The 14,685-nt window shown below is 42.8% G+C and overlaps 1 protein-coding gene across 1 annotated transcript in view; it reads right to left on the bottom strand.

Moving 5' to 3' along the window:
* Positions 1-14,685, bottom strand: part of LOC127444132 (zeta-sarcoglycan-like) — a 473,893-nt gene that overhangs the window by 1,763 nt on the left and 457,445 nt on the right. The window lies entirely within an intron of this gene.

Here is a 14,685-nt window from a genome sequence, read left to right as displayed (position 1 = left end):
ACCAAGCAAATGCTGCCTACGGAGGCTGTATATGGAGGTAGGAATCCCACAATCCTGTGCATGTGGATCCACAGCAGTTGAGCTGAAAAAAGAAAATGTTGGCCAAAGAGGCAGTTGATAGCCAATTTGTGTATAACTGTAAGTTGTTTTTTTTTTTTCCACTTTTTGATTCCATTTCTACTGAAAAAGTAGTACTGTAATTATTTAATATATGCTTAGTTATCGCCAAAACTCGATTTTGTTCTAGATTATTAGACAATTGTGGTTCGGTTGGACAGAATGAATGCTGGTATCCTAGCAACGATGTGACGTTGAGCTGCCTAGGAAGCCTATCTGAAACCAGTTTCCAGAGGTACCTTCGTATGCAAACGCTGTCCGTAAAGTCATTGACTGATAGGTCAGCGAGGGAACAAGGCAGCTATCTTTACATTTCGGATGCAGCCAAAGATTTGTTTCTCACCCACACCTATCATATTGCTTCTGAAGCTATAGATTTAACCACTGGAGTCTTATGGATTACTTTTATGCTGCCTTTATGTGCTTTTTGGACCTTCAAAATTTTGGAACACAACTTCTTGCATTGTGAGGACCTACAGAGCTGAGATATTTTTCAAAAAGAAAGAAAGAAAGAAAGAAAGAAAGTCATAAACATCTGGGATGGCATAAGGATGAGTAAATAATGAGATAATTTTCATTTTTGGGTGAACTATCCCTTTAAGTAGATGCAGTCAGCACTGGAATAGCAGTGTGTCTTGAGTATTTACTTTAAATTAAGTCATTGCAATTCCTTTTCACACAAGCATGCCTCCTTTCTATGAAAATTAGGTTATAGATGGCACTTCGTTCACAAAACTCCATTCTGTCTGCACGGCACCATTAATATCGCACTATTACTGCCCTAGAAAAGCAGGTGGTAAATGGAATTTTATTTAAAAGAGATGTTTGTGTACATTTTTTATTGATCATGGCAGTAGTAATTCATCAAATGATTGATGGAGAACAGCGTTATAACCACTTATATCCAGATGCACGGTGTAGTGAAGTGCACTTTCTACATTTTTTTTTCTCCCCTTTTCTCCCCAATTTGGAATGCCCAATTCCCAATGCGCTCTAAGTCCTCGTGGTGGCGTAATGACTCGCCTCAATCTGGGTGGCGGAGGACGAATCTCAGTTGCCTCCGCATCTGAGACTGTCAATCTGCACATCTTATCACGTGGCTTGTTGAGCATGTTACCGTGGAGACGTAGTGCATGTGGAGGCTTCATGCTATTCTCACATCCATGCACAACTCACCACGCGCCCCACCGAGAGCGAGAATCACACATTATAGTGACCACGAGGAGTTTATGTGACTCTACCCTCCCTAGCAACCGGGCCAACTTGGTTGCTTAGGAGTCCTGGCTGGAGTCACTCAGCACGCCCTGGATTCGAACTCGTGACTCCAGGGGTGGTAGTCAGTGTCTTTACTTGCTGAGCTACCCAGGCCCCCACACTTTCTGCATTTTAAAAAGATTATTCAGGTGTCAGGATCTCAGTAGAGGAGTGATGCCAGATTTTGGTAGTCTGCTGCACTCTTCACTATATAGCGCTCAGAACCAGCCTGCAAGATCAGAACTATGGCATGCAAATGTTTCAGCACAGATTTTTTGGGCGCGTTTGCACTGTTACCTGCTCTGCATTTCCATTAGTGAATTGGTTGCTAAACCAGTGCAGACAGCACATGGAAAGAAATGCCCCTTTTATTATCATTATTTTATTATCATTCTTAGTGAAATCCCCCTGAAGAGTTTTGTTTAAGGCAATTAGTAAAGTAAACCAGACTCATAAGCAGAATTGCATATTTCACCTTTTTTGAGACTTATGTTTATGAAATAATCAGTACTTATTTCTTTTGGACAGACAGAAATTCTGATCACAAAGTCCGCTATTTAACTTTTATTTTTCCTTCTGTATAGTCGATCATGGTCCAACTATTGCAGATTAACCTGCCCCTAAATGACACGTAAAAACAAAATGAACTGTGGTTGATCACTTTACATGCTGGTCAGGCTGTCGCTTCTTGTCTAAGTGACCGGTTCTTGGCCAGAATAAACTGCAAAGTGGACCAGACTTTATGCTGATAGTCAAAAGTCTGGTTAGTATGCAGGACTACCTTGACCTTGACACAAACCTGGCGTATTAGTTACCTTTGAAGGACAAGCATTTGATCTCCAAATTTGGACAAGGAGAAAGGACATCAGCAAAAACATGAACTACATTTCATTAAAGTTTCATCTGTTTGCTCTTTGATTTATGAATTTGTTCATTCTTGTATTTATCAGTTCCAAAATGTCTGTCGGCTCTGACAGCTAGGAAAGGAATGATCTTTTACCATAACTCACACACTGTGGATGAGTGACAAAAACAAAGAGGAGAGAGAGAGAGAGAAATAAAAAGAGAGAAGACTGATATGCCAACAAGGAAGAACTAATTAATGTAAGTAATGGTATCTGAGGTGTTGACAGGGCATATCTCTACAAACATTTGCACAAACAAGCCCCCGCGATTCTTTGCTGTCAGCAGGACAGCGCATTGCCACTTTCCCTATCTGTCTTTCGCTTTGTCTATCATTGCTTGTCTGGTTCGCCTTTTGCTGTGTTTATTTCCATCTTGTAAAGTTCCCTGCGATTTCAGTGAAACAATGTGAACTTGATTTTCGTACCATCAGCACGCAAAGACGGACCTCAGAGTGAGTTTTACACATCCTCACAAGAACTGCCCTACCCGAAGGGCCTCGGAATGCAAGAATCTGGTATTACGGTGAAGTGAGTGAAACTGTGAATGTTTAATTCCTACGACCAACATTAAATATACCCAAATATATTTTAAGAACATCTGTTTGTTTGTTCCTCTACAAATAAAGTGTGTTTAGGACAGTTTGTATGAAGATGAAAGCATATCAATGAGTGCAATGTAAAAGAAAAGCCTTCAAGGACAAATAAAAACTTCAAGAAATTTTGAGATGCATGTATATGAAGAGCAGCATGCAAATGCTAACATAATGCTAACTAAAATGAATATTGAGTATGTGAGAGGGGCCAAGGACTATGTGCCAAATCAGTCATGCTTTCTGCTACTTGAGGCTTTAGTAACACTAGAAGTATTTTCGCAGCGTACAGAGTGAGGAAAATGTGTTTTCCGGTTACACTTAAGCTTACTTAAGGTCGACTTGAGTAATCTACAGCTCAAAGGCAGAACATTATGCTTTCACTTCAGTCTTTACCCTCAAGGTGTTGATGAGCATTCATATAGACTTCCTGTTCCGTAAATTTCTCTATATTCCTAGAATTAAATGAACATTCCCAACTGTCCTCTCCTGACAGATATCGCACAAGCCTCTGTTATGACCAACTTTTTTGGATTCACAAAATCATGAGTTTTCTTCAATGGGATAGTTCACCCTAAAATGAAAAATCTCTCATGATTTTACTCACCCTCATGCCATCCCAGATGTGTATGACTTTCTATCTTCTGCAGAAAACAAATGAAGATCTCAGCTCTGTAGGTCCATACAATGTAAGTGAATGGTGACTATAACTTTGAAGATCCAAAAAGCATATAAAGGCAGCATACTGTAAAAATAATCCATAAGACTCCAATGGTTAAATCAATTTCTTCAGAAGCGATATGATAGGTGTGGGTGAGAAACAGATCAATATTTAAGTCCTTTTATACTATAAATCTCCACTTTCACTTTCACTTCTACAGTCTTCTTTTGTTTTGGTGATTTACATTCTTCATGCACATCACTACCTACTGGGCAGGGATGAGAATTCACAGTAAAAAAGGACTTAAAAATGTACCTGTTTTTCACCCACACCTATCATATTGCTTCTGAAGATATAGATTTAACCACTGCTGCCTTTCTATGCTTTTTGAACCTTCAAAGTTCTGGTCACCATTCACTTGCATTGTATGGACCTTCAGAGCTGAGATATTCTTCTAAAATTGTATTTGTGTTCAGCAGAAGAAAGGCAGGCATACACATTTGGGATGGCATGAGGGTGAGTAAATGATGAGATAATTTAGATTTTTGGGTAAACTATTCCTTTAAGATGTTTTTCAGTTCAGTGAAAGTCTGTCCCTGTTGTTTCTTCCTGTGTCTGTTCTCCTTAAAACTGCTTTGTAAAATTTTTTTTCCAATATTAAAATACTTTCTTCTATCCGAGTTTGAAACATGCAGAGACATTCATTAATTTGGAGGGGGATTTCTCTGGAGTGTAACACTGTTGCTCTGAGGTGCTATCAGATCTTTGCTCTGTTTGTTTTAACTAGCAACACTGGCTCAACCAATGGCACAATTTTTCCTATTCACTTTTTCCATAGGGATTTCATAAAGTACAGTATGAAAAAAGGATGCTGGAAAAATAGGCAATAACATGTTTTTATAAATATATATTATTATACATTTCATAAATTATTACATTGCAATCATAAACTAGATTTGATTTAATTAAATAGATTTTAAAATCATAACAAAACTTCTTAATAAAGTAAAACAAATGCCAGGGCAAATGGAGAAGTTATGTAGAAAAAAACATTTTATGCCATTTTGTAGAAAAACTAAACAAAACAAAACAAAACAAAACAAAAAACAATGGAAAGATGACTGGAAAAGCCCCGCCATCTTGTTCTCCCCCGTTATGACAGCACTTGAATTATTATTATTATTATTATTTTTTAACTACTCGTTCTCTACTGTTTTACACTTATACCTCTATACTCTTTGCTTTTACACAATATACAGATTTGTATTCAAACTAAATTTTTATCATTTTTAAGACACACCGTTTGTCTCACACATTTTCAAGTGTCTGACAGGCAAACCGCTAAAATTTTTTACTATTTAGAAGATTTTGAACGCATTAGGCCTACCACTTCACTGGTGTTCACGTTTCATGAGGTTGTTCAGCTTCTATGATTAATTCCACCATTCAAAGTGTGCAACTGACATGTTCAATGTCCCGTTCCTCGCACATGTGCGCCCATGTGTGAGTGAGTGAGCAAGGGAGAGAGAGAGAGGCTGAGGGAGAGGGAGGGAGCAACGCTGCTGCTCCGATCTGATCAGCTTTGACTCCGGTAGAAAATCCCACTGAACAGAAAGAAACCCTTTGATGTCAAATTAAATATATGCACTAATACAGCATAAATAATAATAATAATAATAATAATAATAATAATAAAATAAAAAATAAAAAAATAAACTGCATTAAACAACGTATTTAATTAATGGCATGATTTTAAATGAGACCCCCAAGAATGTGCAAATTAGCTTTCCAGGGGGTCTCCACTTGTATTTATGGGGTCTGAGACCCCCCTTGAACCCCGTAATTCGTCCCATGCCTTTAAAGATGTTGTATTTGTCCTCTAAATACTTTTATTACTTTATCCCTTCATTGCCAAATGAATGAAATTCTATTTTACATTGAGGACATTAGTCAACATGTACTCAATGACAGTATTACTTAATACCTGTGAGTGCCACCTTGGCCCAAAACGGACCCTCAAATCCTATTCCATTTTAAACACTCCCTCGTATTCTGCCAAGAGACATAATTCTAGAATTTTCTAAAATGTGGTATGGCTAATGACACCTCCCACAGACAGGGTATGAAACGGAAGTCATTTAGGCCATCTTATGAGCGGAATAAAGATAGCACTCTCCTGAAATGAAAGTGTCTGTACGAATTACTGTCAGTCAACCATGGAATAAAAAACAAACCCTTTCTGTTTTTATAACCGCCATCGCAGTTTGTCTATATGTGTATGTTTGCATGTTTATATGTGTAGGGACAGCTAATTATAGCCAGTCCAAACATTTTTTCATGCATGATAACTCCCATACTACAGCTGGAGGCGAGAAGGCAGCAAATGAGAGCTAGCAGTTCGGGAAACGAGAAGACAGCCAAAGGTGGGAAGGTTAGGAAGGTTTTCAGAAATGCAACTGATGTGAAGAGGTAAATGAAGGGCGGGAAATAGAAATGCACACACTCACACGTACGTACACACACAAAGGTGGCAGAATTCATGAGGTCATCTGTGTGTATTGCACACTCCATTAAGCTCTGGAGATGGGTAGAGTCTCCAGTCACAAACTATAAAACAGAAACAGAGTACATGTGCTGCGATCTCCACTCTCTCTTTTGTTCTTATCTATATGACAGTGATAATCACACACTTCTGTGGAATCTGCTCACATTTCATTTACCTCCATGTTTACTAAAACAAATTTATGGTTGGAATTGGAACCAAATGATAAAAGACCCTCATAGTGGTTTTTCCTATCATTCCAGAACTCTGGGGCAGCCTGATCTCATGAATATTTTGTGACTGTGGCAACATTTTTGCAAAACAAAATTACATGCTTCATTATGCGTTTCGCTGCAGTTTCCAAGTTAAATGTCCAGCAGGGGGGAGCCAAAAGTGAGAGAAATTATGTCGTAATAAGATGAGGTTTTTATGGTGATTTTAAGGTGAATATTAGTTTGAGGTTTTAATGAGTTAAATGTACCTCCCTAATCTAAAACTTTAACCTAAACCTAACCAATAGTAAAAAATGCAAAAGAGAGGTGAAAAAACAGACATCCTTACCCTTTACCAATGCCTAAACCTAACCGATAACTGTGTCATAAATGCAAATGAGTAAACCAACAAAACAGTGAACCTAATTCTAATCCTAAACCAATACCTAAACCTAACCGATAGTGTGGAAAACGCAAATGCGACAGGTCAAGCACATTTTCTGAAGCAACCACATCATTTTATGTCACTTCAAGGGGGTCACAATTATGATATTTGGCTGATTAATTGTCAAACAAATATTTGCAATTATAACGCTTAATTGTCTGTTTTAGGGCATTCATGATTATGACGATTAATTGTCTGTTTTAGGGCTTTTAGGATTATGACGATTCATTAGTCATACAAATAGTCAAACTTCTTAAGGTGTCTTAAGTTGAGATGCTTGGAGTTCATTTGGAGTGCTCACATAATGCAGTAACATTGGAAAATGAGACACAAATGCACCGTTCATAAAATGTATATATTCGCTTAAAATTCCCTAATTTGGACAGCAAAATGTGATTGAAATTTTAAATGCACAATAATTGTGGTTCTCTAAAATAACTGCGATTATCTCAAATAACCACAATCAGATGGTTATTTAATAAATCACGACAGGCCTAGTCGCTTCTATGACACTTTCAGCTCACCTGTCAGCTTACGTGCTTGGCTGAGCTTGAGTTTTTGAGCCCAAAGTCCAACACTCTATCAGATGAGCTACCGCAAAAGCTAATCACATTGGAATATGTGCAAAAATATTGTTGGGTTTGTAATACATGCGTTAAAATGTATCTTTTTTCAAATGATGCGTTATAGTAAATGTGTTTCGATGTCATAACATTGCAGTGTATGAGCAATAGTGTGAAAAATAAGTGTTTACAGTATAAAGTCATTATCAGTCATTGTAGTCATGATTTGTGTGAAAGTTAATAAAATGCACAGTTGTTGTAAACTGTAGTGAAACGTGGAATGCGGCACATAAAAGTCACTTCGCAAATATATAGTTATAGTAACGTTCATTCTATGAGACCAGGTTGAAATTGTCACAAACAGGGTATTGGCTTTATGCCACACCACAAAAGTAGCAGTGGAAGTAAAAAAACAAACAAAAAAACAAATCTGTAATATTATGGTCTATACCATAATACATATACCATTAGATTTCAATTGAATATAAAGAAAGAAACAAATCAGTTCACACATTTTACTTTTGCTGAAGTCTAACTTTGAGCCTACAGCTGATTGGTACATTGTTAGTAAACATTCTGAGATGACATGCAGCTTTGACATTTCCATAGACATATTGTGTATGAGAAATAATGCCACATTCCAGCTGGGATGTGCAGAAATGTAGAAAACTGCCTGTCCTCACTCACCAGATTAGCCTGAAGCCATTTGATTGTGCAGAAACAGAACATTAAGTCCCACTATGCAAAACAGGGCCCTCACAAAAGTAAAAGTGATGATAATAAAAATAAAAGTTGGAATAAGAAGGGGTTGTTATGAATCTTGAATACGATTCATTCATTTTTAAAGCTTTAAGCTTTATGAAGCATTTAGACATCTGTCCTAGTGAAGATTTTTTTTTTCTTTTTCACAATTCATAATTTATCTTCTCTCTTTGCGATTGTACAGGTGCATATCAATAAATTAGAATGTCGTGGAAAAGTTCATTTATTTCAGTAATACAACTCAAATTGTGAAACTCGTGTATTAAATAAATTCAATGCACACAGACTGAAGTAGTTTAAGTCTTTGGTTCTTTTAATTGTGATGATTTTGGCTCACATTTAACAAAAACCCACCAATTCACTATCTCAACAAATTAGAATACATCATAAGACCAATAAAAAAAAACATTTTTAGTGAATTGTTGGCCTTCTGGAAAGTATGTTAATTTACTGTATATGTACTCAATACTTGGTAGGGGCTCCTTTTGCTTTAATTACTGCCTCAATTCGGCGTGGCATGGAGGTGATCAGTTTGTGGCACTGCTGAGGTGGTATGGAAGCCCAGGTTTCTTTGACAGTGGCCTTCAGCTCATCTGCATTTTTTGGTCTCTTGTTTCTCATTTTCCTCTTGACAATACCCCATAGATTCTCTATGGGGTTCAGGTCTGGTGAGTTTGCTGGCCAGTCAAGCACACCAACACCATGGTCATTTAACCAACTTTTGGTGCTTTTGGCAGTGTGGGCAGGTGCCAAATCCTGCTGGAAAATGAAATCAGCATTTTAAAAAGCTGGTCAGCAGAAGGAAGCATGAAGTGCTCCAAAATTTCTTGGTAAACGGGTGCAGTGACTTTGGTTTTCAAAAAACACAATGGACTAACACCAGCAGATGACATTGCACCCCAAATCATCACAGACTGTGGAAACTTAACACTGGACTTCAAGCAACTTGGGCTATGAGCTTCTCCACCCTTCCTCCAGACTCTAGGATCTTGGTTTCCAAATGAAATACAAAACTTGCTCTCATCTGAAAAGAGGACTTTGGACCACTGGGCAACAGTCCAGTTCTTCTTCTCCTTAGCCCAGGTAAGACGCCTCTGACGTTGTCTATGGTTCAGGAATGGCTTAACAAGAGGAATACGACAACTGTAGCCAAATTCCTTGACACGTCTGTGTGTGGTGGCTCTTGATGCCTTGACCCCAGCCTCAGTCCATTCCTTGTGAAGTTCACCCAAATTCTTGAATCGATTTTGCTTGACAATCCTCATAAGGCTGCGGTTCTCTCGGTTGGTTGTGCATCTTTTTCTTCCACACTTTTTCCTTCCACTCAACTTTCTATTAACATGCTTGGATACAGCACTCTGTGAACAGCCAGCTTCTTTGGCAATGAATGTTTGTGGCTTACCCTCCTTGTGAAGGGTGTCAGTGATTGTCTTCTGGACAACTGTCAGATCAGCAGTCTTCCCCATGATTGTGTAGCCTAGTGAACCAAACTGAGAGACCATTTTGAAGGCTCAGGAAACCTTTGCAGGTGTTTTGAGTTGATTAGCTGATTGGCATGTCACCATATTCTAATTTTTTGAGATAGTGAATTGGTGGGTTTTTGTTAAATGTGAGCCAAAATCATCACAATTAAAAGAACCAAAGACTTAAACTACTTCAGTCTGTGTGCATTGAATTTATTTAATACACGAGTTTCACAATTTGAGTTGAATTACTGAAATAAATGAACTTTTCCACGACATTCTAATTTATTGAGATGCACCTGTATATACAAGATGAGCTAGATCGTTCTCACCATATTGACTGTTTATGTCCCGGGAGCGCAAAATCCAGCCAGCACTGTGTTGGAAAGACCCTCTTTGGTAAGTAATCCAAAACGTACAAAAACTCCTAGAGACAATAAAAGTTCTCTATCATCCAACATCCAAGCTTCAATGTGCAATCCTTTGAGCCATCGATCGTTAATCCCAACCGTGAATGCCAAACACCACCCCTCAACACCGCTATACCGGCTTCTTTCATGACCATGTTTACGTCCGTATTCATGGCTTAGTCCTTCGGGAATTATAATATCTAGCCTGTCTTCCCTAGATTTATTTCCATCCGTCAGGTGAGTGATGGTGTTGTCATTGTGTTGGGCTTGTGAAATTTCATATAGAGTATGGGGTAAGTCAGATGAAAACATAGAGGGTGTGATGACTAAACATGGTTCATCCTTAGTTCCCTGTCTGTCACTCACTCGACGTTGTGTCGATGTAGTGACACTAGGGGTTCAATCTTGAGACATACAGGTATAAAATGAGATGGCATGCATCACTCATTCAGATTTTTTCTTCGGAACCGAATGCATGTGTGTTCATCCCTGTCACCAACGCTTACGCTGCTGGATTTCAGGCGCATATCAGCAGTCACCCTCACGCGGTTGAGTGTTGTGCGTCTCCTGGGCACTTCGGCAGCCGAGTCTGCAGGTGCTAAAAGAGTATATTCTAAAGAGTATATTTTCTTCTAAAAGAGCTCGAACAACTGATTGGCATCTTTTTAAAGATGACCTTTCGCCGTTGTGCTAGTGGATGAGGCCGTTATCTCTCCCCTCTGGATTCCCATGAGATCTGTCTCGAGTGCCTGGGGTGCCAGCATGCCGAGGCAGCTTTCATGGAGGGGTCATGTTCTCATTGCGAGAACATGCCCATGAGAACGTTGCGGTCGCGTCTCACCTTCTTCTTCGTGAAGCAGGCGGCTGATACTCAGACTAAGAAGTGGATGAATGTTATGAGCTCCTGCCCACAGGCGGTAGAACTCAGGATGAGGCGGACGCTAAGATTGCAGCCGTGCTTGCCCGAGCGGCTGAGAACATTGGGCTAAAGTGGAACCCTCCACCCTGCCCTGAGCGTTTGCGGCTGGATGATTGGTTTCTGGGCACCCGGTGCCTTTCTTCCTGGAAGTGAACGAGGAGCTAACAATGTTGTGGAAGGCACCTTTTTCTGCCCGTACATGCTTCACGGGCTTGACAATCCTGACAACCCTCGACAGCGGAGCGGCTAAGGGATATGTTGAGCTTTCCCAGGTGGAGCATGCCGTAGCAGTGCATTTATGCCTGCAGGCACCTGGAGGGACCGACCAAGGCTCCCTTCCAAGGCCTGTAAGTTCTCTTCCTCATTCATGATGAAGGCTTACAAGGCAGCGGGTCAGGCTCTTCTGTCCTGCATACCATGGCCATCCTGCAGGTCCACCAGGCCAAGGCGTTGAAAGATCTGAACGAGGGTAGAACTGACCTGAGGCTTATGCAGGATCTGCGTACCATGACTGACCTAACCCTACAGGTGACGAAGGTCACGGCACGTGCCCTGGGCCGGACGATGTCCACTCTTGTGGTCCAAGAGTGGCACCTGTGGCTCAACCTTGCGGAGATGCGTGATGGCGAGAAGGTTTGCTTTCTCGATGCACCCATCTTCCAAGGGGGGCTTTTTGTTGACACTGTTGCATAACAGTTCTCGACGGTGAGGAAGCAGACAGAGGCCACCTTCAGGCCTCCAAAGTCCCACGCCCCATCTGCCTCTCGCCAGGGCCATCCTCCTGCAGCACCGGCCCCGGCTCCTGTACCATTGGAGCCCGTACGCCAGTCTTTGAGAAGAAGATCTTCCCGTGGGAAGGTGGCTCCACCCGCCCGTCAGCCGGCCCCCAAGAACCCCGGATGGGCTTCGAGGCGGCCCTGACACAGGCGACCCAGGGGTGAGATGTCTGACTCTGACCGGTCTGGCCCAGGTGAACCTACCAGCCCCACCATCGCCCCTGGGCCAGCGTGTGGTGAGTATAACATCACCGGGTGCCCTCTGGGCCTCGGCACCCACATGGTCAATAAAAGAGCAGTTTTCTCATTCCCTGGGTCATCGCGCTTGCTACGGTCTTTCCGGTCAACCAGTCGGACACGAATACCTCACGTTCCCTCATTCTCTGTCGAGAGACGGCCGGCGAACAGGTAAGAGTGCTGGTCTCTGGGGCCATGTGCCGGCCTCAGCCACCGGCCTCCGTTGCGGGGTTGTGGAGCAGCAGGTCCCCCCTGGGTTGTCTTCCAGGTGGGGTGCCTGTTCTGCCTTGCCAGGAACCACCCTTCCAGGGCACAATAAATCCAGTTGTCCCCTTGGTACCGCTGGTGTGGAGTCTGGAGGCCAGACTAGAGCTCCCCAGCTCCTCGTCGTGGCTCGTCAGGATGATTCGCCTCGGCTACGTGATCTAATTCACCAGACGCCCACCCAGGTTCAGTGGCATCCTCTTCACTGCAGTGTGGGGTGAGGGTGCCTCCATCCTCCGGGCAGAGTTTGCCACCCTTCTGGCAAAGGGAGCAATAGAACCCGTCCCCGTATCAGAGTCACACAAAGGCTTTTACAGCCCTTATTTTATTGTGCCCAAGAGAGGGGGAGGGTCGTGCACAATATTGGACCTGAGTGCCTTGAACAAGGCCTTACACAGGCTTCCGTTAAGGATGTTAACGCAGAAGTGCATCCTGGCATCAGTACAACATCAGGATTGGTTCGCGGTCATCGGCCTGAAGGACGCATACTTTCACGTATCGATCCTTAGGTTTGCCTTTGAGGAATGAGCATACTAGTACAAGGTCCTCCCCTTCGGTTTGTACCTGTCTCCTGCATCTTTACCAAGGTCGCAGAGGCTGCCCTGGTGCTGTTAAGGGAGAAGGGCATACGCACACTCAATTATCTCGATGACTGGCTAATCCTAGCTAGTAGGGATCTATTGTGTGTGCACAGGGAACTTGTGCTTCAGAACCTCCACCGACTCGGGCTTCATGTCAACTGGGAGAAGAGCGAGCTCTCCCCTGTGCAGAGCATCTCTTTTCTCTATATGGAGTTGGACTCGGTCACTCTCATGGCACTCCTCTCGACCAAGTGTGCACGGTCAGTGCTGACCTGCCTGAAAAGCTTCAGGCAAAAGGTAGCGGCACCAGTGAAACAATTTCAGAGGCTACTGGGACAGCATGTTGCTGTCAGTTTCGCTGGCCCTGCGGAGGCTTCGGCCATTGATTCAGGGCAAGCATTTGTTGGTCCGGACCGACAACATGGCAACCGTGGCGTACATAAACCGCCAAGGTTGCATTGAAGTCTCTGTGAGCCACTCACCTTCCGGGCGTCCACAACCATGCAGCGGATGCACTCTCACGGCAGGTAATGCTCCGCGGGGAGTGGAGACTCCACCCCCATATAGTCCAGCTGATTTGGGAGAGATTCGGGGAGATGCAGGTAGACCTGTTTGCCTCCCGAGAGTCCTCTCATTGCCCCCTTTGGTACTCCCTGTCCGAGGCTTCCCTCGGCATGGATGCCCTGGCACACAGCTGACCTTGGGGGCTACACAACTATGCGTTTCCTCCAGTGAGCCTCATTGCACAGACACTGTGCAAAGTCAGGGAGGATGAGCAGCAAGTCCTGTTCGTTGCGCCATACTGGCCCAACCAGACGTGGTTCTCAGACCTGATGCTCCTGTCAGTAGCCCCTCCCTGGCACATTCCCCTGAGGCAGGACCTTCTCACTTAGGGGCAGGGCACGCTCCGGCACCCATGGCCAGACCTCTGGAATCTCCACATCTGGCTCCTGGACGGGATGCAGAAGACCTAACGAATCTTCCCCCAGCAGTGGTAAATATGATCACTCCTCTACGAGGTGGCTGTATGTCTTGAAATGGTGTCTCTTCGTGAACTGGTGTTCTTCCCGTTCTACAGGTGAGGACCACGGCAAGAAAGAGGGCTCTATGATGTGGTCTTGTAACATCTGATCTACCTGGTCTTCAATTATCTTTTTCTTTAAGGGTGATACTCTGGTAGCCCTTGATTTGAAAGGAATGTCATCTGATAATAAGATTTTGCGTTGTTCCACAGATGTTTTCCCCAGAATATTGGAGGTAGTGCGTGGGCAGGTGGAAATCAACCTCTGCATCTCCTCCTGATTGTCTGAGTCCCAGACAGGAATGACTTCTGTGGACATGGCAGGGGGTTGTGAAAGTTCCAATGTTGGTGGTAAGGCATAGTAAAGATTCCATGTAGCCGGCTGGAGAGAGTTATCACCTGCATCAGATGTAGTTGGTTCTGGGTTGATTGAAGACTGAAGGAAAGTGTGTATCCTTTTCTGTGGCCCCAGTGACACCCAGAAAGTCCAAACCCGCTATAAGGGGTAATGTCAGGTGAGTATCCTTCGTTATATAAGTGTCCACCTTACATTCTTTACCCTGACATTTAGAGTTGATCATCTTCTGGGCTTTAGCTTGGTGAATCTTTCCATCAGCCATGATGAAACATTGTGATGAGTGAGTAGTGAGTAACGAGTCCTTTTCCTCTAGCTGTCTCCACAAGTTCTCCTGCATCAGTGTGTAGGTACTTCCTGTGTCCAATACAGCTTTCACCTCTTTCCCTTTCACCCTTACAGGCACCAGGAGCAACAACGTCACGTTGTGTGATTGGGCTATAGATACTCCACCAGATTTTTGGAGAAACTACAGTCAGCAGGTCTTTTGTTGGTTTTCTCTTTGTTGTTTTGCCCGTTGACTTTCTGCCAGTAGTCTTTTGCTCCCAAACAGTCTTTCTCCACCATAGACCCGACTTTCACTAGTTGTTCCACTGTATTCACCATCC

This window comes from Myxocyprinus asiaticus, chromosome 7 (genome assembly GCF_019703515.2).
Source record: "Myxocyprinus asiaticus isolate MX2 ecotype Aquarium Trade chromosome 7, UBuf_Myxa_2, whole genome shotgun sequence".
NCBI classification, from domain to species: Eukaryota; Metazoa; Chordata; class Actinopteri; order Cypriniformes; family Catostomidae; genus Myxocyprinus; species Myxocyprinus asiaticus.
Note: the sequence above shows the minus strand (reverse complement) of the source record. Positions and strands in the feature narration are given on the sequence as shown.